This window comes from Gorilla gorilla, chromosome 8, assembly GCF_029281585.2.
Source record: "Gorilla gorilla gorilla isolate KB3781 chromosome 8, NHGRI_mGorGor1-v2.1_pri, whole genome shotgun sequence".
Taxonomy (NCBI): domain Eukaryota; kingdom Metazoa; phylum Chordata; class Mammalia; order Primates; family Hominidae; genus Gorilla; species Gorilla gorilla.
In genome coordinates, this window is record NC_073232.2 from 131139093 (window position 1) to 131164734 (window position 25642).

The 25642-nt window shown below is 43.4% G+C and overlaps 1 long non-coding RNA gene across 1 annotated transcript in view; it reads right to left on the minus strand.

Moving 5' to 3' along the window:
• Positions 1–21130, minus strand: part of LOC134759246 (uncharacterized) — an 89517-nt gene extending 68387 nt beyond the window's left edge. The window contains exon 1 of the long non-coding RNA XR_010135294.1: positions 21074–21130. This is a non-coding gene — a long non-coding RNA (uncharacterized lncRNA). The remainder of the gene's footprint in view (positions 1–21073) is intronic.
• Positions 21131–25642: the final 4512 nt, after the last annotated feature.

Genomic DNA, 25642 nt, shown 5'->3' on the forward strand with positions numbered 1-25642 from the left:
TCAATGAAAGAAAGAAGAAGTGAGACTTTCTTTTCTTCCACTTCCCATTGGTTCTAACTCAGAACATGTAAGGCCACCGTGCCTGTGTCCTGTAAGGCTACCATGCCTGTGACCTATTAGGCCTCCATCCCTCTGTCCTGTGAGGACTCCATGTCTGTGTTCTGTAAGGCCTCTGTGCCTCTATCCTGTAAGGTCTCCATACCTCTATCCCAAAAGGCCTCCATGCTTCTATGCTGTAAGGCCTCCGTGCCTCTACCCTGTAAGGCCTCCGTGCCTCTACCCTGTAAGGCCTCCGTGCCTCTACCCTGTAAGGCCTCTGTGCCTCTATCCTGTAAGGCTAACATGCCTCTGCTCTATAAGGCCATTGTGCCTGTGTGCTATAAGGCCTCCATGCCTGTGTCCTGTAAACCTCCATCCCTCTGTCCTGTAAGGCCTCCATGCCTGTGTCCTGTAAGGCCTCCATCCCTCTGTCCTATAAGGCAAATGCTCTCTGTGTCTTGATGGTGCTGGAACCTCACTGGGTGGGCCTAGGATGACAGGCCCATGCCAAGGCCAACTGATGGTCATTTCCCTGAAGCCAGTGCCTTTACACTTTCCCTGCTGTCCTGAGCCGCTGACTCAGAGATTCCCAAATGACCCAGGTGCTCTGTCTTCCTGTGGATCCAAGAAGAGAGAGGCATCTCCTGGCAGACTTGGGGAGGAGATGGCTGATCTGCCAGCACCTATGCACAGACCTTGTACAGGAAATACCAACCCTAGAGAAGACCCGGCTCCTGCCCCTTAGGGACTCAGCCTAACCAGCCCTCTCCAGGCTCACGTGGCCCCGTTCTGGATCAGGCCTCCTCCCCATCTCCCTTGAGCCAACCTAATAATCCCCACTCTCTTCTTCCCAGTCTCTCATCTTCCCTAACTCTTTTTTTTTTTTTTTTTAATTTAATCGAGACGGAGTCTCACTCTGTCCCCCAGGCTGGAGAGCAGTGGTGCTGTCTCAGCTCACTGCAACCTCTGCCTCCCAGGTTCCAGCGATTCTCATACTTCAGCCTCCTGAGTAGCTGGGACTACAGTCATGCACCACCACACCCGGCTAGCTTTTGTATTTTTAGTAGAGACGGAGTTTCACCACGTTGGCCAAGCTGGTCTCAAACTCCTGACCTCAGGCGGTCTGCCCGCCACAGCCTCCCAAAGTGCTAGGATTACAGGTGGGAGCCACTGCGCCTGGCCTTGCTAACTTCTTTTCCTTCTGTCTCACTTTCTTTCTAAAAAGAGCTGGGGAAGCTACTTTTGGAAAATGGCAAGTCTCATTCATCTCTATTCTTCCCACAATGCCTGGCTCAGTGTGTGTTACATGGTGGGTGCTTAATCTGTGTTTCTTGTAGTCACACAAATTGTCTTCTCTGGTGTTGGGAAGGGGAGAGATTCTTCTGTAGGAGTTCTTCAGGCGGTACTTGTACCAACCACCACGAATGCCCAAAGCGAATGATCCTGGCGATGCGATGGAATCCTCGTGTTCAGGGCATGAAATGGTCATGGCCCAGCAAGGCCGTGCTTCTTTGGGAAGGGGATAGTGTTCACTTCAGGCACTGTGGATGGTGTCCTAGTTCAGGCTGCTATAACAAGTTACCACAGACTGGGTGGCTAATAAGCAACAGAAATTTATTTCTTACTGTTCCGGAGGCTGAAGATCCAAAATCAGGGCGCCAGCCTGGCTGGTCCTGATAAGGACCCTCTTTTCTTTTTTTGGGGGGGGGAGACGGAGTCTCACTCTGTCGCCCAGCTAGTGTGCAGGGGCGTGATCTTGGCTCACTGCAAGCTCCGCCTCCCGGGTTCACGCCATTCTCCCACCTCAACCTCCCGAGTAGCTGGGACTACAGGCGCCCACCACCACACCTGGCTAATTTTTTTGTATTTTTAGTAGAGACGGGGTTTCACCGTGTTAGCCAGGATGGTCTCGATCTCCTGACCTCGTGATCCACCCGCCTCGGCCTCCCAAAGTGCTGGGATTACAGGCGTGAGCCACCGCACCCGGCCAAGGGCCCTCTTCTGGGCTGCAGCCTGCAGAATTCTCTCTGTATCCTCACATGGCAGAGGGGACAGGAGAGCTCTTCAGGGTCCCTCTTTTTTTTTTTTTTTTTTTTGAGACAAAGTCTCGCTCTGTCACCCAGGCTGGAGTGCAATGGTGTGATCTTGGCTCACTGCAACCTCTGCTTCCCAGGTTCAAGTGATTCTCGTGCCTCAGCCTCCCCAGTAGCTGGGATTACAGGCGCCCACCACCAGGCCCAGCTAATTTTTGTATTTTTAGTAGAGACAGGGTTTCACCATGTTGGCCAGGCTGGTCTCGAACTCCTGACCTCAGGTGATCCGCCCCTCCTCGGCTTCCCAAAGTGCTGGGATTACAGGCAGGGTCCCTTCTATAAGGGCATTAATCCTATTCATGAGGGCTCTACTCCCAGGACCTAATCACCACCCAAAGGTCCCACCTACTAACATCGTCATGACCTTGGGGGTTAGGATTTCAGCAGGTGGCTTTGCAGGTGCACCCACATTCCTTCCACACAGATGGGGCACATCTCTGGTAGCCCACAGAACTCTTCCCCGCAGTGTCCAGCCAAAAAGAGCCTCTTCCCTCCTGAAACCTGAAAGGGCTGAGAACCCCCTCTGTGGCCCCAGGGGCATGGTGTTTTCAGAGCACTCTCCAAGGAGCTGCACCAGCTGCAGAGCCAGCCTCAGGTGCATCTGTGCACAGGCACAGCAGAAGTACCACCTCCACGCTCATCAGTCAAGGTGGGGGTCAGGTTCTGAGCACCGCAAACAGCAGGAGGAGGAGGTCTCTGGCCCTGAAGATACCACTCCGAATCCTGGAGGAGACCAGGCCAGCCTGTCCCACACTGAACAGCCCTGTGAGCAGCCAGGAAAGAGTTCCTGGCCTCTGCCCTCATTGATCTGCATTTTACACTAATCCTAGTGCGACTCCAGGTGTAGCTGACCTCATTCTCCACCCACTCCAGCCAGAAGCACTTTATGCGATTGCTCAAAAAAGATCCGCTTATACAATGCTTCACGAGATAAAGATTTTACTAACACCTTGGTGGGAAGATCGGAAAGACATTTTATATCACACGCCATAAGGGGAAGCTTCATAAAAATCACCTTTAAAAATTCCCTGTTCTCTGAAAATATCCTCCCTGGGCACTAGCCAGCTTGTTTCCTTTTGTCCCTTCCGAAATTCTATTGTCCTCAGCTCTGGCCTTTACCTGAAACACTATTGAGCTAAAAGGGCACCAACCATCTATTGCAAATGAAGCTTGTTCCTTGGTGGGTGGGGATGGGGTCCTTACCTTCCATCCATACCCCAGGCTGCTTCTCAAAATACTCTTAAGTCCCTTGAAAAAAATGTTTATTGGCAGAGGACAGATTATGCTCTCAAGAAAATCAGCTGGTCTTCACAGTGGTACAATAATAACAAATGTTTTAGGTTTCTTCCGTGAATCAGGCACTGGGTTGAGCATCAATGCGTACCACCTCATCTTATGCACCCCAGCAACCTTGTGAGGTGACTGGCCCTGCTGTTAAGATGAGAAGATTCAGTCCCAGAGAGACTGAGCACCTAGTACAAGGTTAAACCGCTAGTAAGCAATAACAATCAAATTTTTTTTAACAAGAAAGGATTTAAGTAGAAATTTCTCTAAAAATGATCTCAAATGGCCAATAAGCACATGAAAAGCTCCTCGAATCATTCATAACTAGGGAAATCAAAACCACAGTGAGACACCACTTCACACCCTCTAGGAGGGCTATAATCAGAAAGATAATGTTTTGGCAAGGATGTGGAAAAATGGAAACCCTTGTACATTGCTGGTGGGACTATAAAATGACATGGCCACTTTAGAAAACGGTCTGGAAGTTCCTCAAAAAGTTTAACATAAAACTGCCATGGCACAGCAATTCCATGCCTAGGTATATGTACAAGAAAACTGAAAACATATGTTCACACAAAAACTTACACACAAATGTTCATACAGCATTATTCATGGTAGCCAAAAAGTGGAAGCAGCACAAATGTCTATCAGCTGATGAAAGGATGAATAAAATATGTTATATCCATAAAATGGATTATTATGCAATTGAATGATGTATTGATTCATGCCACAATATGGATGAACCTTGAAAACATGATGCTAAATGAAAGAGGATGAACATAAAAGGCCACACATTGTGTGACTCCATTGATATTAAATGTCCAGAATTTTCTAATCCACAGAGACAGAAAATAGGCCAAAGTTGCCAGGAGACTGTGGGGAGAGGGAATGGGAGGTGACTGTTAATGAATGTGAAGGGTTTTTTTAGGGGTCATGAAAATATCCTGGAATTAGAAAGAGATAGTGGGTACTGAACCTTGTGAGTATACTAAAAACTACTGAACTATGCACTGTAAAAGGGTGAATGCTATGGTATGTGTATTAGTCCATTCTCACGTTGCTAATAAAGATATACCCGAGACTGGGTAATTTATAAAGGAAAGGTTTCATTGACTCACAGTTCTGCATGGCTGGGGAGGCCTCAGAAAACTTACAATCAAGGTGGAAGGGGAAGCAAACACACCTTCTTCACATGGTGGCAGGAGAGAGAAGTGCAGAGCAAAGTGGGGAAAAGCCCCTTATAAACCATCAGATCTCATGAGAACTCACTCACTATCACGAGAATAGCATGGGGGAACTGCCCCCCATGATCTAATCACCTCCCATGATTTCCCTCCCCCAACACATACATGGGGATTACAATTTGGATTACAATTCAAGATCAGATTTGGGTGGGGACACAGAGCCAGACCATATCAGTATGTGAATTACATCTCAAGAAACAAAATCCAACCAATAAAAAGCCAGCCAAGAGTCTAACCCAAGCAACCCTCCAGCACTCTGCACCATTCATGAGGGTAATCCCAACCTAACACAACTGAGTCCCTCCTGAGAGGAATCTTGCTACCGACATCAGCTGCTGAGGGAGGAAGCCCCACCATTACAGCTAACTGGATCAAAGGTGGAGGAACCCCCACAGACCAGCCAGAAACCTAGGACTTCAGTAGCTTGGCTCAAGATGGCAGACCAGGTTGGTCAGATCTTTCTCTCCCTCTGCCTCTGGAATTTGGAACTGGAGGACAAGGACGAAAAAGTTCAGCCATGGGAGCTAGGCAGAAAGGCATGAGGTAGACCTGGATTCAGAGCAGTCACTGGAGATGGTGAGCAGGCAGAGGTCGGGAGGGAGACAGCAGCAATGACCTGAAAGCCAAGGAAGGTGTCCAAGGAGAGGACAGAGTGGGCAGCAAGGGAAACAGAGACACTGTGGAGAATTGCTGTCTTTCTTTCTTCCCCGTGGCTCTGCAGGCACCATGAGAACAGCAGTGCCAGAATTCTGGTTGTGGAATTCCCACATGTCCCAGTGGTGTCTTTGCTATGACCGCCTGCTCCTCACTGGGCCAGCTTGAGTAGGGTCTGCCAGCGACACACGGCAGGCATTTGAAGCCTCCGACTGTGTGCCCAGCTTGGAGAGGCTGCTCCCTGGGTTCAAAGCCTTAGGGATGGGTTATTTCCCTTCCAAAGAAAACAGCAGATCTCAAAAGGCATTATCAGGAGCACGGCCAAGAGAGCATGAGGCCATCTGCCTGAGATCCTGTTTGTAGAACCCCAGAAGCCATTTAGACACTGGCCTCGGAAGCCCTTAGGCCTGCCCAGCAAACAGAATGTGATCAATGTGACAGTGAGTGAGGTGTGTGTTTCCACAACACTGACCAGTTACCACTGTGGTGTCTTTCTTTGCTTTTTTTGTCTTCTGATTTATTTGATATGATTTAGCCTCTGCAATCACCTCAACTTAGCCCAATATAAATAGGATAAAAATTGGTGTAAAATAATCAAGGTAGTCAGACTAGATTATCTTATCTAGAGTGACCTAGAACTCTTCTAAGTAAGGAGAAGACATTTCACATGTCACTTTTAATGAGAAAAAAAAACAAAAACAAAAAACAAAAAAACCTGTTCCTGGAAATATTTACCTTCATCTCCTATGCTGAGAGATGGGGGCAATTTGTCAGCTTTGATCTCCACTTGTTAGTTACCAGGAAATGAAGTGCACTTGAGCCAGTGGGATCATGAAGTCTCACTCTTGCTGCAAAAGTTGGCAGCAGGGGACAGAGCAGCCTTGTCTTTCCTTTTCTGAGATCAAAGCTGAGCCAGCACAAAGACAGAAGGGGTATTCAGATGAGATGCACCTGCAAAAGAACCAATGGTGGGATACTGACTCAAGAGGTCACTGGACCAGCATCTCCCGGGAGGTCTCCTCTGCTTCTCCTCCCTCCCCAGGGAAGGGCAGGGTGTAATCCAGGGCCCTGTATGGCCTGTTGAGCCAAGCACCTGCTCATGTACCACATATCAGACTCCAACTCCAGGCAAACCCAGCACACCTGTGCACTGGTGCATTTGTTCTGATGCTGTCCTTCATACCTGTCTTGGACTTTCTACCTACAACCTCAGGCTGGTCCCTTCCTGAGTCTCACCTGTGCAGCCCAGGCAGGTGGACAGGTGAGACTAGGGGGTGGAAAATGAGGCAGAAGCTGCCTTCTTTGAGGACAGACTGTCTGTTATGAGGAGGCTGGGGTCTGACCTCTCGGGTACCCAGAGGCTAACTGGTAACCACGTGCTATAGTTTGAATGTTTGTCCTCTCCAATGCACTTGTTGAAATTTAATTCCCAATGTTGGAGGTGGGACCTAATGGGAGGTGTTTGTGTCACAGGGTGGATCCTTTCTGAATAGATTAAGGCCATCCCTGAGGTGAGGGCAAATGAGTTCTTGTTCTATTAGTTCTGACCAGGGCTGGTTGTTAAACAGAACCTGGCACTCGCTCTCTAGCTTCTTCTCTCACCATGTGGTCTCTGCACACGCAGCTGCCCCTCACCTTCCACCATGAGTGGAAGCAGCCTGAGGCCTCACCAGAAGCCAAGCAGATGGTGGTGCTATGCTTCTTGTACGGCCTACAGAACTGTGAGCCAAATAAACCTCTTTTCTTATAAATTGCTCAGCCTCAGGTATTCCTTTATAGCAACACAAACAGACTAAGGCACTATGGAAACGCAAGGGTGGGCAACAACTGAGAAAGGGCACTGCCAGTTTAGATCTATAGCACCCAACCCTCCTGAATATATGAGTGACTCCCTTATGCTCATCGTTAAAATTAGGATGTTGGATTAAACATTCTTTAAGCTCCCTGGCCACTTTAACATCATCTGTCCTTATGATTCCATTTACTGAGCCTCTTCTGTAGCCAGAAGTGAGCTACCTACTGAAGAAGACACATGGGATGACAACAATGATGATGATAGCAGCTAACATCAATTCAGCACTCACTCTGTGCCATCTGCTGTGCAAAGAGGACTCATTTAATCTTCACAAATACTTGTGGAGTCAGTAAATTATCCCCTTTTAACAGATAAAGAAACTGAAGCCAGAGAGGTTGAGTAACTTACCCAAGTTCACACAGCTGTGAAGTGACATAGCATAATGTCAAGATATTAAGCTTCCTTTATATTCCAACCACGGAGACAAAACTCATCCATATGAAACAACATTAAAAAAGTATGGCATAGGGTTAAATTAGGAAGTACAAATGTTAAAGTCTTGAGAATGAGTCAGAAAACTATAGTATGTGGACCAAAATTGGCCCATTGGCTGTTTTTGTAAATAAAGTTTTATTGGAGCACAGCCACACCCATTTGTATTCTCTGTGGCTACTTTCACACTGTATTGGCAGGATTCAGTAGTTGGAACAGAGACCATATGGCCCATGAAGCCTAAAATACTTACTACCTGACCCTTTAAAGTTTGCTAGTCCTTTCTCTTATGGTGGCCAACTGGCTGGGTTTGCCTGGGACTGAAGGAGTACCCAAGATCCAGGACCTTACATTTTAAAACCAGAAAGTTCTGGACAAACTGGGAGAAGTTGGTCACCCTACCTGCTTTAGAAAGGCCCAGAAGAAGGCAGGATTCATGGGAGTGGTAGGGGTAACAGAGGTATGGCTTAGAAATGTGCAGGATTTGAATATATGGTGTAGGATCTTGGTAGACTAGAAGGACGGAGAACATTCGAAACAGGAAGATCAGCAGGAGCCTAGAAGACCAGCATAATATGCTTATGGGAATGCAAGGAAAGACATGGGTGCCCTTGAGCAGAGTGGGTCAGTTGGGAAGCAGAAGTAGGATCCATTAACTGAAAATGCCACATAAGATATGCTCATGCGGAGGAGCCAAGATGGCCGAATAGGAACAGCTCCGGTCTACAGCTCCCAGCGTGAGCGACGCAGAAGACGGGTGATTTCTGCATTTCCATCTGAGGTACCGGGTTCATCTCACTAGGGAGTGCCAGACAGTGGGCGCAGGCCAGTGGGTGCGCGCACCGTGCGCGAGCCGAAGCAGGGCGAGGCATTGCCTCACCTGGGAAGCGCAAGGGGTCAGGGAGTTCCCTTTCCGAGTCAAAGAAAGGGGTGACGGACGCACCTGGAAAATCGGGTCACTCCCACCCGAATATTGCGCTTTTCAGACCGGCTTAAAAAACGGCGCACCACGAGACTATCCCACACCTGACTCGGAGGGTCCTACGCCCACGGAATCTCGCTGATTGCTAGCGCAGCAGTCTGAGATCAAACTGCAAGGCGGCAGCGAGGCTGGGGGAGGGGCGCCCGCCATTGCCCAGGCTTGCTTAGGTAAACAAAGCAGCCGGGAAGCTGGAACTGGGTGGAGCCCACCACAGCTCAAGGAGGCTTGCCTGCCTCTGTAGGCTCCACCTCTGGGGGCAGGGCACAGACAAACAAAAAGACAGCAGTAACCTCTGCAGACTTAAATGTCCCTGTCTGACAGCTTTGAAGAGAGCAGTGGTTCTCCCAGCACGCAGCTGGAGATCTGAGAACGGGCAGACTGCCTCCTCAAGTGGGTCCCTGACCCCTGACCCCCGAGCAGCCTAACTGGGAGGCACCCCCCAGCAGGGGCACACTGACACCTCACACGGCAGGGTATTCCAACACACCTGCAGCTGAGGGTCCTGTCTGTTAGAAGGAAAACTAACAAACAGAAAGGACATCCACACTGAAAACCCATCTGTACATCACCATCATCAAAGACCAAAAGTAGATAAAACCACAAAGATGGGGAAAAAACAGAACAGAAAAACTGGAAACTCTAAAACGCAGAGCACCTCTCCTCCTCCAAAGGAATGCAGTCCCTCACCAGCAACGGAACAAAGCTGGATGGAGAATGATTTTGACGAGCTGAGAGAAGAAGGCTTCAGACGATCAAATTACTCTGAGCTACGGGAGGACATTCAAACCAAAGGCAAAGAAGTTGAAAACTTTGAAAAAAATTTAGACGAATGTATAACTAGAATAACCAATACAGAGAAGTGCTTAAAGGAGCTGATGGAGCTGAAAACCAAGGCTCGAGAACTACGTGAAGAATGCAGAAGCCTCAGGAGCCGATGCGATCAACTGGAAGAAAGGGTATCAGCAATGGAAGATGAAATGAATGAAATGAAGCGAGAAGGGAAGTCTAGAGAAAAAAGAATAAAAAGAAATGAGCAAAGCCTCCAAGAAATATGGGACTATGTGAAAAGACCAAATCTACGTCTGATTGGTGTAGCTGAAAGTGATGCGGAGAATGGAACCAAGTTGGAAAACACTCTGCAGGATATTATCCAGGAGAACTTCCCCAATCTAGCAAGGCAGGCCAACATTCAGATTCAGGAAATACAGAGAACGCCACAAAGATACTCCTCGAGAAGAGCAACTCCAAGACACATAATTGTCAGATTCACCAAAGTTGAAATGAAGGAAAAAATGTTAAGGGCAGCCAGAGAGAAAGGTCGGGTTACCCTCAAAGGGAAGCCCATCAGACTAACAGCGGATTTCTCGGCAGAAACCCTACAAGCCAGAAGAGAGTGGGGGCCAATATTCAACATTCTTAAAGAAAAGAATTTTCAACCCAGAATTTCATATCCAGCCAAACTAAGCTTCATAAGTGAAGGAGGAATAAAATACTTTACAGACAAGCAAATGCTGAGAGATTTTGTCACCACCAGGCCTGCCCTAAAAGAGCTCCTGAAGGAAGCGCTAAACATGGAAAGGAACAACCGGTACCAGCCGCTGCAAAATCATGCCAAAATGTAAAGACCATCGAGACTAGGAAGAAACTGCATCAACTAATGAGCAAAATCACCAGCTAACATCATAATGACAGGAGCAAATTCACACATAACAATATTAACTTTAAATGTAAATGGACTAAATGCTCCAATTAAAAGACACAGACTGGCAAGTTGGATAAAGAGTCAAGACCCATCAGTGTGCTGTATACAGGAAACCCATCTCACGTGCAGAGACACACATAGGCTCAAAATAAAAGGATGGAGGAAGATCTACCAAGCAAATGGAAAACAAAAAAAGGCAGGGGTTGCAATCCTAGTCTCTGACAAAACAGACTTTAAACCAACAAAGATCAAAAGAGACAAAGAAGGCCATTACATAATGGTAAAGGGATCAATTCAACAAGAGGAGCTAACTATCCTAAATATATATGCACCCAATACAGGAGCACCCAGATTCATAAAGCAAGTCCTGAGTGACCTACAAAGAGACTTAGACTCCCACACATTAATAATGGGAGACTTTAACACCCCACTGTCAACATTAGACAGATCAACGAGACAGAAAGTCAACAAGGATACCCAGGAATTGAACTCAGCTCTGCACCAAGCGGACCTAATAGACATCTACAGAACTCTCCACCCCAAATCAACAGAATATACATTTTTTTCAGCACCACACCACACCTATTCCAAAATTGACCACATACTTGGAAGTAAAGCGCTCCTCAGCAAATGTAAAAGAACAGAAATTATAACAAACTATCTCTCAGACCACAGTGCAATCAAACTAGAACTCAGGATTAAAAATCTCACTCAAAGCCGCTCAACTACATGGAAACTGAACAACCTGCTCCTGAATGACTACTGGGTACATAACGAAATGAAGGCAGAAATAAAGATGTTCTTTGAAACCAACGAGAACAAAGACACAACATACCAGAATCTCTGGGATGCATTCAAAGCAGTGTGTAGAGGGAAATTTATAGCACTAAATGCCCACAAGAGAAAGCAGGAAAGATCCAAAATTGACACCCTAACATCACAATTAAAAGAACTAGAAAAGCAAGAGCAAACACATTCAAAAGCTAGCAGAAGGCAAGAAATAACTAAAATCAGAGCAGAACTGAAGGAAATAGAGACACAAAAAACCCTTCAAAAAATCAATGAATCCAGGAGCTGGTTTTTTGAAAGGATCCACAAAATTGATAGACCGCTAGCAAGACTAATAAAGAAAAAAAGAGAGAAGAATCAAATAGACACAATAAAAAATGATAAAGGGGATATCACCACCGATCCCACAGAAATACAAACTACCATCAGAGAATACTACAAACACCTCTATGCAAATAAACTAGAAAATCTAGAAGAAATGGATAAATTCCTCGACACATACACTCTCCCAAGACTAAACCAGGAAGAAGTTGAATCTCTGAATAGACCAATAACAGGAGCTGAAATTGTGGCAATAATCAGTAGTTTACCAACCAAAAAGAGTCCAGGACCAGACGGATTCACAGCCGAATTCTACCAGAGGTACAAGGAGGAACTGGTACCATTCCTTCTGAAACTATTCCAATCAATAGAAAAAGAGGGAATCCTCCCTAACTCATTTTATGAGGCCAGCATCATTCTGATACCAAAGCTGGGCAGAGACACAACCAAAAAAGAGAATTTTAGACCAATATCCTTGATGAACATTGATGCAAAAATCCTCAATAAAATACTGGCAAACCGAATCCAGCAGCACATCAAAAAGCTTATCCACCATGATCAAGTGGGCTTCATCCCTGGGATGCAAGGCTGGTTCAATATATGCAAATCAATAAATGTAATCCAGCATATAAACAGAGCCAAAGATAAAAACCACATGATTATCTCAATAGATGCAGAAAAAGCCTTTGACAAAATTCAACAACCCTTCATGCTAAAAACTCTCAATAAATTAGGTATTGATGGGACGTATTTCAAAATAATAAGAGCTATCGATGACAAACCCACAGCCAATATCATACTGAATGGGCAAAAACTGGAAGCATTCCCTTTGAAAACTGGCACAAGACAGGGATGCCCTCTCTCACCGCTCCTATTCAACATAGTGTTGGAAGTTCTGGCCAGGGCAATCAGGCAGGAGAAGGAAATAAAGGGTATTCAATTAGGAAAAGAGGAAGTCAAATTGTCCCTGTTTGCAGACGACATGATTGTTTATCTAGAAAACCCCATTGTCTCAGCCCAAAATCTCCTTAAGCTGATAAGCAACTTCAGCAAAGTCTCAGGATACAAAATCAATGTACAAAAATCACAAGCATTCTTATACACCAACAACAGACAAACAGAGAGCCAAATCATGAGTGAACTCCCATTCACAATTGCTTCAAAGAGAATAAAATACCTAGGAATCCAACTTACAAGGGATGTGAAGGACCTCTTCAAGGAGAACTACAAACCACTGCTCAAGGAAATAAAAGAGGATACAAACAAATGGAAGAACATTCCATGCTCATGGGTAGGAAGAATCAATATCGTGAAAATGGCCATACTGCCCAAGGTCATTTACAGATTCAATGCCATCCCCATCAAGCTACCAATGACTTTCTTCACAGAATTGGAAAAAACTACTTTAAAGTTCATATGGAACCAAAAAAGAGCCCGCATTGCCAAGTCAATCCTAAGCCAAAAGAACAAAGCTGGAGGCATCACACTACCTGACTTCAAACTATACTACAAGGCTACAGTAACAAAAACAGCATGGTACTGGTACCAAAACAGAGATATAGATCAATGGAACAGAACAGAGCCCTCAGAAATAACGCCGCATACCTACAACTATCTGATCTTTGACAAACCTGAGAAAAACAAGCAATGGGGAAAGGATTCCCTATTTAATAAATGGTGCTGGGAAAACTGGCTAGCCATATGTAGAAAGCTGAAACTGGATCCCTTCCTTACACCTCATACCAAAATCAATTCAAGATGGATTAAAGATTTAAACGTTAGACCTAAAACCATAAAAACCCTAGAAGAAAACCTAGGCATTACCATTCAGGACATAGGCGTGGGCAAGGACTTCATGTCCAAAACACCAAAAGCAATGGCAACAAAAGCCAAAATTGACAAATGGGATCTAATTAAACTAAAGAGCTTCTGCACAGCAAAAGAAACTACCATCAGAGTGAACAGGCAACCTACAACATGGGAGAAAATTTTCGCAACCTACTCATCTGACAAAGGGCTAATATCCAGAATCTACAATGAACTCAAACAAATTTACAAGAAAAAAAACAAACAACCCCATCAAAAAGTGGGCAAAGGACATGAACAGACACTTCTCAAAAGAAGACATTTATGCAGCCAAAAAACACATGAAAAAATGCTCATCATCACTGGCCATCAGAGAAATGCAAATCAAAACCACTATGAGATATCATCTCACACCAGTTAGAATGGCAGTCATTAAAAAGTCAGGAAACAACAGGTGCTGGAGAGGATGTGGAGAAATAGGAACACTTTTACACTGTTGGTGGGACTGTAAACTAGTTCAACCATTGTGGAAGTCAGTGTGGCGATTCCTCAGGGATCTAGAACTAGAAATACCATTTGACCCAGCCATCCCATTACTGGGTATATACCCAAAGGACTATAAATCATGCTGCTATAAAGACACATGCACACGTATGTTTATTGCGGCATTATTCACAATAGCAAAGACTTGGAACCAACCCAAATGTCCAACAATGATAGACTGGATTAAGAAAATGTGGCACATATACACCATGGAATACTATGCAGCCATAAAAAATGATGAGTTCATGTCCTTTGTAGGGACATGGATGAAATTGGAAACCATCATTCTCAGTAAACTATCGCAAGAACAAAAAACCAAACACCGCATATTCTCACTCATAGGTGGGAATTGAACAATGAGATCACATGGACACAGGAAGGGGAATATCACACTCTGGGGACTGTTGTGGGGTGGGGGGAGGGGGGAGGGATAGCATTGGGACATATACCTAATGCTAGATGACAAGTTAGTGGGTGCAGCGCACCAGCATGGCACATGTATACATATGTAACTAACCTGCACAATGTGCACATGTACCCTAAAACTTAAAGTATAATAAAAAAAAAAAAAAAAGAAAAAAAAAAAAAAAAAGATATGCTCATGCATTGCATCACTGGTGGCAGTGGAAACTGGCCCCATCTCCTGGACAGTTTGTAAATATATATCAAAATGTTAAATGTGCATGTGTGTTGACTGTCCATGGGAAGGTGATTGCATTAATGATCCCAAATCTACATCCAGAACTTTTGAAATGTGACTTTCTACTCCCTCTTATCTTTTTCTCTTTTTTTTTTTTTTTTTTTTTTTTTTTTTTTTTTTTTTTTTGAGATGAAGTTTCAATCTTGTGGCCCAGGCTGGAGTGCAACGGCACGATCTTGGCTCACTGCAACCTCTGCCTGCCTCCTGGGTTCGAGCAATTCTCCTGCCTCAGCCTCCCGAGTAGCTGGGATTACAGGCGCCCGCCACCACGCCCAGCTAATTTTTATATTTTTCGTAGACACAGGGTTTCACCATGTTGAAGGCTGGTCGCAAACTCTTGACCTCAGGTGATCCACCCATCTTGGCCTCCCAAAGTGCTGGCATTACAGGCATGAGCCACCGTGCCCAGCTCTATCTTTTCCTCTTAATTTTGAGTTCAATCACATGACTTGCTTTAGCCAATGGGATATTAGTAGACTCTAAGCAGAGATTGGAAGAAGCCCTTGCATGTTTCTTCTTTCTCTACTGTTCTTCTGCTTTTGACCTGAGATCATGTCTGAGCCATGGAACAAAGCCAAGCCACCCCAGTTGTCCTAGCCAAAGATATCTGAGATCACCCAACCTGTAGCTGACCAGACATGTACGTGAGCCCAGCCAAGCCCAGAACAGCTCAGTTGAGCCAAGCCTAAATTGCCAACCAGCAGACTTATGAGCAAAAGGCTCCAGAGACAATAAATAGACATACCTTATTTTACTGCACTTGGCTCTACTGTACTTCACAGATAATGCATTTTTTACAAATTGAAGATTTGTGGCAACCCTGCCTCAAGCAAGTCCATCGGTGCTATTTTTCCAACAGCATGTGCTCACTTCATGTCTCTGTGTCACATTTTGGTAATTCTCACAATATTTCAAACTTTTTCCCTATGATTATATCTGTTATTTTACCTGTGATCAGTGATCTTTGATGTTACTATTGTAATTGTTTTGGGGCACCACAAATTGCACCCATATAAGACAATGAACTTATTCAATAAGATGTGTGTGTTCTGACTGCTCTACCAATTGGCTGTTCCTCATCTCTCTCACTCTCCTCAGGCCTCCCTGTTTCCTAAACACAATATTGAGGTTAAGCCAGTTTATAACCCTACATAGCCCTCACGCACTCAAGTGAAAGGAAGAGTCACACATTTCTCACCTTAAATCGAAAGCTAAAATGATTAAGTTGAGTGAGGTAGGCATGTCAAATGCCAAGACAGGCCAAAAGCTAGACCTCTTGCTCCAGTTAGCCAAGTTGTGAACGCAAAGAAAAAGTTCTTGAAGGAAATTAAAAGTGCTCCCCCAGTAAATATGAATGATATCAAAGTGAAACAGCCTTATTGCTGATATGAAAAAAGTTTTAGCAGTCTGGTTAGAAGATCAAACCAGCCACAACATTCCCTTAAGCCAAAGCCCAATCCAGAGTAAGGCCCTAACTCTCTTCAATTATGTGAAAACTGAGAGAAGTAAGGAAGCTATAGAGGAAAAGTTTGAAGCTAGCAGAGATTGGTTCACAAGGTGTAAGGAAAGAAGCCATCTCCATAATATAAAAGTACAAGGCAAAGCAAAAGGTGCTGTTGAAGAAGCTACAGTAAGTTACTCAGAAGATCTGGCTGAGATCCCTGAGGAAGGTGGCTACACTCAACAACATATTTTCAATGTAGACGAAACAGCCTTCTTTTGGAAGAAGATGCCATCTAGGTTTTTCATAGCTAGAGAAGAGAAATCAATGGTGGCTTCAAAGCTTCAAATGACAAGCTAACTGTCTTGTTAAGAGATAATGCAGCTGGTAACTTTAAGTTGAAACCAATGCTCATTTGCCATTCTGAAAATCCTAGGGCCCTTAGAAATTATGTCAAATCTACTTTTCCTGTGTTCTATAAATAGAACAAGAAAACATGGATGACAGCACATCTGTTTACAGCATGATTTACTGGATATTTTAAGCTCTCTGTTGAGGCCTACTGCCCAGAAAAAAAGATTCCCTTCAAAATATGACTGCTCATGTACAACGTATCTGGTCACCCAAGCACTGTGACAGAAATGTATAAAGAGATTAATGTTGTTTTCATAACTGTTAATACAACATCCATTCTGCAGCCCCTGGATCGAGGAGTAATTTGAATATTTGAGTCTTATTATTCAATAATCCATTTCAAAATAACTACCATAGATAGTGATTCCTCTGATGGATCTGGGCAAAGTACATCGAAAACCTTCTGGAAAGGATTCACCATTGTAGATGCCGTTAAGAATATTCATGATTCATGGGAGGAGGTCAAAATATCAACATTAACAGAAGTTTGGAAGATGTTGATTTCAACCCTCATAGATGACTTTGAGGGGTTTGAGACATTAGTGGAGAAGCCACTGCAGATGTGGTAGAAAGAGCAAAAGAACTAGAATTAGAAGTGGAGCCTGAAGATGTGATTGAACTGCTGCAATCTCATGAGAAAACTTGAACCGATGAGAACTTGCATCTTATGGATGAGCAAATAAAGAGTTTCTTGAGACAAAATCTACTCCTCGTAAAGATGCTGGGAACATCACTGGAATGACAACAAAGGATTTAAAAGATTACATAAACTTAGTTGATAAACCAGTTACAGAGTTTGGGAGAATTGACTCCGATTTTGAAAGAGGTTCTATTGTGAGTAAAATGCTCTCAAATAGCATCACATGCTACAGAAAAATCTTTTGTGAAAGGAAGGATCAATTGGCATGGACAAATTCATGGTTGTCTTTTTTTTTTTTAATTATACTTTAAGTTCTAGGGTACATGCGCACAACGTGCAGGTTTGTAACATAGGTATACATGTGCCATGTTGGTTTGCTGCACCTATCAACTCATCATTTACATTAGGTATTTCTGCTAATGCTATCCCTCCCCCAGCCCCGAAAGCTAAAATGATTAAGTTGACCGACCCCAGTGTGTGATGTTTCCCGCCCTGTATCCAGGTGTTCTCATTGTTCACCTCTCACCTATGAGTGAGAACGTGCGGCGTTTGGTTTTCTGTCCTTGTGATAGTTTGCTTACAATGATGGTTTCCAGCTCCATCCATGTCCCTGCAAAGGACATGAACTCATCCTTTTTTATGGCTGTATAGTATTCCATGGTGTATATGTACCACCTTTTCTTAATCCAGTCTATCATTGATGGACATTTGTGTTGGTTCCAAGTCTTTGCTATTGTGAATAGTGCCAAAATAAACATACGTGTGCATGTGTCTTTATCGTAGAAGGATTTATAATCCTTTGGGTATATGCCCAGTAATGGGATTGCTGGGTCAAATGGTATTTCTAGTTCAAGATCCTTGAGGAATCTCCACACTGTCTTCCACAATGGTTGAACTAATTTACACTCCTACCAACAGTGTAAAACTGTTCCTATTTCTCCACATCCTTTCCAGCATCTGTTGTTTCCTGACTTTTTAATGATCACCATTCTAACTGGCGTGAGATGGTATCTCATTGTGGTTTTGATTTGCATTTCTCTGATGACCAGTGATGATGAGCATTTTTGCAGATGTCTGTTGGCTGCATAAATGTCTTCTTTTGAGAAGTCTCTGTTCATATCCTTTGCCCACTTTTGGATGGGTTTTTTTTTTCTTGTAAATTTGTTTAAGTTCTTTGTAGATTCTGGATATTAGCCCTTTGTCAGATAGGTAGATTGCAAAAATTTTCTCCCATTCTGTAGGTTGCCTGTTCACTCTGATGATAGTTTCTTTTTCTGCATAGAAGCTTTTTAGTTTAATTAGATCCAATTTGTCTATTTTGGCTTTTGTTGCCATTGCTTTTGGTGTTTTAGTCATGAAGTCTTTGCCAATGCCTATGTCCTGAATGGTATTGCCTAGGTTTTCTTCTAGGGTTTTTATGGTGTTAGGTCTGACATTTAAGTCTTGAATCCATCTTGAGTTAATTTTTGTATATGGTGTAAGGAAGGGATCCCGTTTCAGCTTTCTACATATGGCTAGCCAGTTTTCCCAGCACCATTTATTAAATAGGGAATCCTTTCCCCATTGCTTGTTTTTGTCAGGTTTGTCAAAGATCAGATTGTTGTAGATGGTGGTGTTAATTCTGAGGCCTGTGTTCTATTCCATTGGTCTATATATCTGTTTTGGTACCAGTACCATGCTATTTTGGTTACTATAGCCTTGTAGTATAGTTTGAAGTCAGGTAGCGTGATGCCTCCACCCTTGTTCTTTTTGCTTAGGATTGTCTTGGCTATGTGGGCTCTTTTTTGGTTTCATATGAACTTTAAAGTAGTTTTTTTCCAATTCTGTGAAGAAAGTCAGTGGTAGCTTGATGGGGATAGCATCGAATCTATAAGTTACTTTGGGCTTTATATCCATTTTCGTGATACTGATTCTTCCCATCCATGAGCATGAAATATTATTCCATTTGTTTGTGTCCTCTTTTATTTCGTTGAGCAGTGGTTTGTAGTTCTCCTTGAAGAGGTCCAGAAATTGATAAATTCCTGGACACATACACCCTCCCAAGACTAAACCAGGAAGAAGTTGAATCTCTGAATAGACCAATAACTGGTTCTGAAATTGAGGCAATAATTAATAGCCTACAAACCAAAAAATGTCCAGGACCAGACAGATTCACAGCCAAATTCTATCAGAGGTACAAAGAGGAGCTGGTACCATTCCTTCTGAAACTATTCCAATCAATAGAAAAAGAGGGAATCCTCCCTAACTCATTTTATGAGGCTAGCATCATCTTGATACCAAAGCCTAGTAGAGACACGACAAAAAAAGAGAATTTTAGGCCAATATCCCTGATGAACATCAATGTGAAAATCCTCAATAAAATACTGGCAAACTGAATCCAGCAGCACATCAAAAAGCTTAATCACCACGATCAAGTCGGCTTCATCCCTGGGATGCAAGGCTGGTTCAACATATGCAAATCAATAAACGTAATCCATCACATAAACAGAACCAATGACAAAAACCACATGATTATCTCAATAGATGCAGAAAAGGTCTTCCACAAAATTCAACAGCCCTTCATGCTAAAAACTCTTAATAAACTAGGTATTGATGGAATGTATCTCAAAATAATAAGAGCTATTTATGACAAACCCACAGCCAATATCATCCTGAACGGGCAAAAACTGGAAGCATTCCCTTTGAAAACCGGCAAAAGACAAAGATGCCCTCTCTCACCACTCCTATTCAACATAGTGTTGGAAGTTCTGGCCAGGGCAATCAGGCAGGAGAAAGAAATAAAGGGTATTCAATCAGGAAAAGAGGAAGTCAAATTGTCTCTGTTTGCAGATGACATGATTGTATATTTAGAAAACCTCATCATCTCAGCCCAAAATCTCCTTGAGCTGATAAGCAACTTCAGCAAAGTCTCAGGATACAAAATCAATGTGCAAAAATCATAAGCATTCCTATACACCAATAATAGAGAGCCAAATCATGAGTGAACTCCCATTCACAATTACTACAAAGAGTTAGAAATACCTAAGAATCCAACTTACAAAGGTTGTCTCATCTTAAGAAATTTCCACAGACTCTCCAACCTGCAGCAACCACCACCCTGACCATCAACACTGGTCATCAGCCAATGTTACCCACAGCAGCCATCAGCCATCAGTCATGCAGTCATCAACATTGAGGTAAGACCCTCCACCAGCGAAAAGATTACAATTCACTGAAGGCTCAGGTGATCATTAGCATGTTTTAGCAATAAAGTTACTATTTATTATATTAACACATTAAATTACAACATTATAATAATAACACTACTTAAGATATGTGAATTTTTGTAGACATAATGCTATCGAACACTTAATAGACTACAGTATAATGTAAGCATAACTTTTATATACACCAGGAAACCAAAAAGTGTGTGTGACTAGTTTTATTTCAATATTCATTTTATTATAGTGGTCTGGAACTGAACCTGCAATATCTCTGAAGTATGTCTATACTTACTGTTTTAAGCTACTGAGTTGAGGGTTGTTTGTTAACATTATTGTACAAATAGATAACTGACACTGCCTAAACTCTTTCTAGGAACTTATCCCATGGAGCTCATTAGACAGACATGCAAACGTGTGAATAAAGATTTCTCTTACAGTGTTGTTTACGATCATTTTTTTAAAAACTTTTTTTGGAACAATCTAGATTCTCAATAATAGATTGGCTTTTTTAAAAAAATTAAGACTATACAATGGAATGTCAGCCATTAAAAAAGGTAATGCTTATCAATATTTATTGACATGAAAAGATACTCACTTTATGTTAAATGGAAAATACAGACTGCAAAATAGCTTTTAAGGTTTGATCTATTTTTGTCAAATTTGAGAGAGAGAGAGACATGCACCAAAATACTAACAGTAACTAGCTTGAAGAAGTTAGGTGTTTTTACTTCTTTATCCTATTCTGCATTGTGTGAATTTTTTAAATGACTACGTAATATATTTACAGACAGGAAAAAAGTGGAAATGCCACCTAGGAAACTTATCTCTCTTTTATATAAAAACATGGACTTTGAGTCCTTAGAAACCCTGCCTCCTCCCCACCCCCTGCCGATTCCCCTGCTACCAACTCCTGTAATGGAATCTGACTGACCTTGGCGTTGCTCTTCTCGCTGGCCCAGGAGAATCAAATCCATGCTGTATGTGTGTGGCGGGGATGGGGAGCACCAAGCCCCAGGGAGGCCTTTGTGCAGATGCCAAGGAATAAGTTTCCCTTCCCAGCTGTCTGCAAACAGAGCAAAGAAATTACCCATGAAACCAACTCCAGCCATGTTAGAAAAAAATCCTTCCATCCAAGTCATAATATTTTTAGAGTGAGATTTACTTTACAATATTTTAATAACTGCAGCATGGTGACTGGAAGTCCTTTGTAGCTGGTCTCCGGGGCCTTCCTGGGACGTTGCACTTAATGAGGTTTATAATTCAATATAACTACATCTGCATCTTTAATTATGCCTAACATTTAATCTTCATTGCTGCACTTGAATTGGAAGAGCTAAAATTAGGCCTGCTTTAGTTTAATCTGATAATAAACATCCATGACATTTAGAGAAAAATGTACTCATTTCATTAGAGTGGCCGAAACATTTGCCATTTGCCTGAACTGAACAAATACTCTCAACAGCCCATCCAACTGTAACAAAGAACATTGTTTTAAACAATTCCCTTGTAGATTCCTGGAACTCTAGAGCTGACAAGGACCTTGGAGGTTAAGTAGTCCAATATCACCACTTTGCCAGTGAGGGCACTAAGGCCCACAGAGGTTAAGTCATTTGTCCAAAGTCACACAGCAAATTAGCAGGTATTACAGGAAACAGAACCCAGGATTCTTTTTATTTTTTTAAGAGTAAAGTGATAGCAAGTTTATTAAGAAAGTATAGGAATAAAAGAATGGGAATAAAAGAATGGCTGCTCCATCTGCAGAGCACCAGGATTCTTAAGTCTCTGGCCAAAACAGTCTTTGTCATTCTTCTACTGCCAACCTGGGACATCATTTTTTGATGGCTAAGTCTCCCTCTGAGCAACCATCACCTCCCTTTTTTTTTATGGAATTCAGACAGGATGTCATTCAAGTACCTATATTGAGCCTCACAGCCTGACCCCAAACACAAACTAATAAGAAAATATAAAAGGCAAGATGTTAAAAGACACACCGTCATTAAAACCAAGATAAACATCTCCATGAACCAAAACCCAAGTAAATAAAGCATAAAATGGGCTGCTGAAGCTTGAGCCGATTTGGCTGCAGGTTCAAAAGGAGACAGAGAACCTGTTTGAGCTTTGATTTAACCTGGGCAGTGGCTGAAAAAAAAAACCCTGCTACTGACCACTGCCACGGGGGACCATTTGTCTGAACCTGATTACATAGAAAGAATAGAGAGGTCAGAGGGAGCAGACACTTTCTCCAACAACATCTGGGCCAAGCTGCCCACTGAATTAGTGACAGGGACTGCAGATCCCTGGGAAGGCGAAGGGGAAGGGAGAAAGGAGAGAGACGGAAGGAGAGAAGGAGGGAGAAAGGAAGGAGAGAAAAAGCAAGGAATTAAATAGACACCACTGAAAATCAAATTGCTGACATGTAAGAAAGCTTTGAGATAATCACACTACTGCAGAGGAAATATATGCAGAGATTAGAGCAATTAGAACATAACAGCTATTTTTTTAAATGATCTAACACAGAATAGCTGGTACCTTTGAAGTAGAGAACTGTCATGGTTAATGTTACGTGTCTACTTGTCTAGACTATGGTGGCTAAAAAGTTTGATTAACACCCATCTAGATGTTGCTATGAAGGTATTCTTTAGATGTGGTTAACTTTTAAATCAGTAGACTTTTAGTTAACAGAATACTCTCATCTGTAATCCAATGTGGGTGGGCCTCAACCAATCAGTTAAAGACCTTAAAAGAAAAAGACTGATGTCCTTCAAGGAAGAAGGAATTCTGCCTTCCGACTGCCTTTAGATTTGAGGCTGCCACGTTAGCTCTTCCTGGGTCTCCTGCCTGCCTAGATTTTGGACTTGCCAACTCCCACCATTGCATGAGCCAATTCCTTAAAATCTCTCTCTTTCTCCATATATTTATTTGTATTTATTTTTGTATTTGTATTTATATTTAGTTTTGTTTCTCCAGAGGACCCTGACTAATACAAAAACTCAAGAAAATTTTTAAACAGTGTGTTCACATTCACGTGGTTGAAAAATCACATATGTGATAAGACAAAAGGAAAAGGGAAATTTTTAAATTTTTTAACAGAAAATTACAAAATAAAATAAAAAGTATATTCAGAAGGATAATTCAGGGAGGATTCCCCCAAAATGAAGGAATCACTTAATCTGACCATTGAGAGGGCATACCATGTAACAAATAAAAATGATACTGAATGCTCAATATTAAGGCATATCCTGCTGAAGCCATTGAACTTGAAAATAAAGTACTTTCTTCAGTACAATGACAATTAATACACGTTGAGGGAATGGCACAATTAGACAATGACAATTTGCAAACCATCATAACGATAATTGACTCAGGCAAGAATCATTAGCAGAGGCTAAAACTTGTGGGTGAAAATTTCAGGATGAACAAGATATTGTCATAGTCTCAAAATACCTCCCCACAAAATACCAATTTCCTACAAAGGTGAAAATAGCAACCATGAAAGTGGAAAAGCCCAGCAGACACCACCGTAACCAAGTAACCAAAGTTACTGTCAGAAGCCATGGCGCAAGGAACACAGCACTGCTATGTGACTCATTCCACTTCTCTAGGCTTGCTATTTTGTCGTTAACCCATTCTCACCTGTGAAGCCATCTACTCTCTGCTTCACACTATCTTGGACTGTCAGCTTTTAGGAGGCAGGGATTGGTCTGCTTAATTTATCCTGAAGGAGCTGGGCAAGAGGCAGATGTTTCCGACCTCATACAGGTGCACCTCAGAAGGGCCTTTACACCCAATCCTTTATTTGACCCTCACAACCTGAAAGCTAAGTCAAACAGGTTTTTCTCTCCTTTCTACAAATGCAAAAACAAAGGCTCAGAGAGGTGAAGCCACCTGCCCAAAGTCACACAACTAGCAAGTGGTCAAGCCCAGATATCCTGGCTCCAACAAGATGCTGCAGTAGACCCTGTGGTTGATGCCTCAACATCCATCCCAGCCCTGTCCCTCTGTGTGGCCACAGTTATTTCAGGGACTGGCCCTGCCTCCAGATGGGCCTCACTTAGTCAATATGAATTATGGAATCCCGTCCCTCTTCATCAGGGATTGGATCAAAAGCCCAGCCTGAGCCAATCTGCATGTGCCACCTACCTTGTCCCAGGAATTGGTTCTTGCCAATAAGACATAAAAAGTCTGCTGGCCGGGTGCAGTGGCTCACGCCTGTAATCCCAGCACTTTGGGAGACCGAGGCGGGCGGATCACAAGGTCAGGAGATCGAGACCATCCTGGCTAACATGGTGAAACCCCATCTGTACTAAAAATACAAAAAAATGAGCCAGGCATGGTGGCGGGCGCCTGTAGTCCCAGCTACTCAGGAGGCTGAGGCAGGAGAATGGCATGAATCTGGGAGGCAGAGCTTGCAGTGAGCCGAGATCGTGCAACTGCACTCCAGCCTGAGCAACAGTGCGAGACTCCGTCTCAAACAAACAAACAAAAAAAAGACATAAGTAGTCTGCTGAGGGCTTTTAGGGAATTTTTCCTTACTATTAAAGGACAAGATTAGACCAGGCGAGGTGGCTCACACCTGAAATCCTACCACTCTGGGAGGCCAGTGTGGGCAGATTGTGTGAACTCAGGAGTTTGAGACCCGCCTAGGCAACAGCAAAACCCCATCTCTACAAAAAATATAGAAATTGGCTGAGCATGGTCGTGCATGCCTGTAGCCCCAGCTACTCAGGGGGCTGAGGTGGGAGGATTGCTTGAGTCTGGGGGAGGGAGGTTGCAGTGAGCCAAGAATGTGTCCCTGCACTCCAGCCTGGGTGACAGAGCAAGACCCTGTCTCACACACACACACACACACACACACACACAAAGCCAGTTTTTGCAGTTCTTAATTCCCACCAAAATTAAATATGCGTATATTGAAAAAAAAGAAAAAAGCAAGATTAGGAAGTTTCTCCATCTTCCTAGAATGCATGAGGAAGAAGATAGCCCCGCTGGCTGCTGGCAGCAAATCTACAATGAAGAGGTTCTAAAATGAAGTGGATGCTCTGGCTGGCAGAAGAGAGAGGCAGAAAGAACTAGGTATCCTTGATGGCCTCATGAAGCTCAGTGTCACACAATCTTGAAGCCCACCCTACCTGTGAGCGTCCACTCAGGTAAGGCCATAAAGTTCCTTAACCTTTCAGCTGGGTCAAGTTGGCTTATTTGTTAATTGCAGCTAAAAGCATCCCACTGGACGCAGCACCCTCTCCCTCCCAGCAGCTTGGCATTAGGGAGCCCAGCATCCTGAAAATCCCACTGAGCTCCCAGGAAATAGTAATATCTGCCTCACCAGCCCCACATTGCCCCATCTTCCCCAATGGCTGTTTGCCAACTTTATTGCATCAAATCTATTGAAGTTTTTGTTGTTGTTGTTGTTTTAACTTCGCAGGGAAGGCTGTTCTATGGTGCTGTGAGTCATCCTGGGAAGCAGCAGCCCTAGTGCTAAGGCAGGATGCAGATCAGTCTG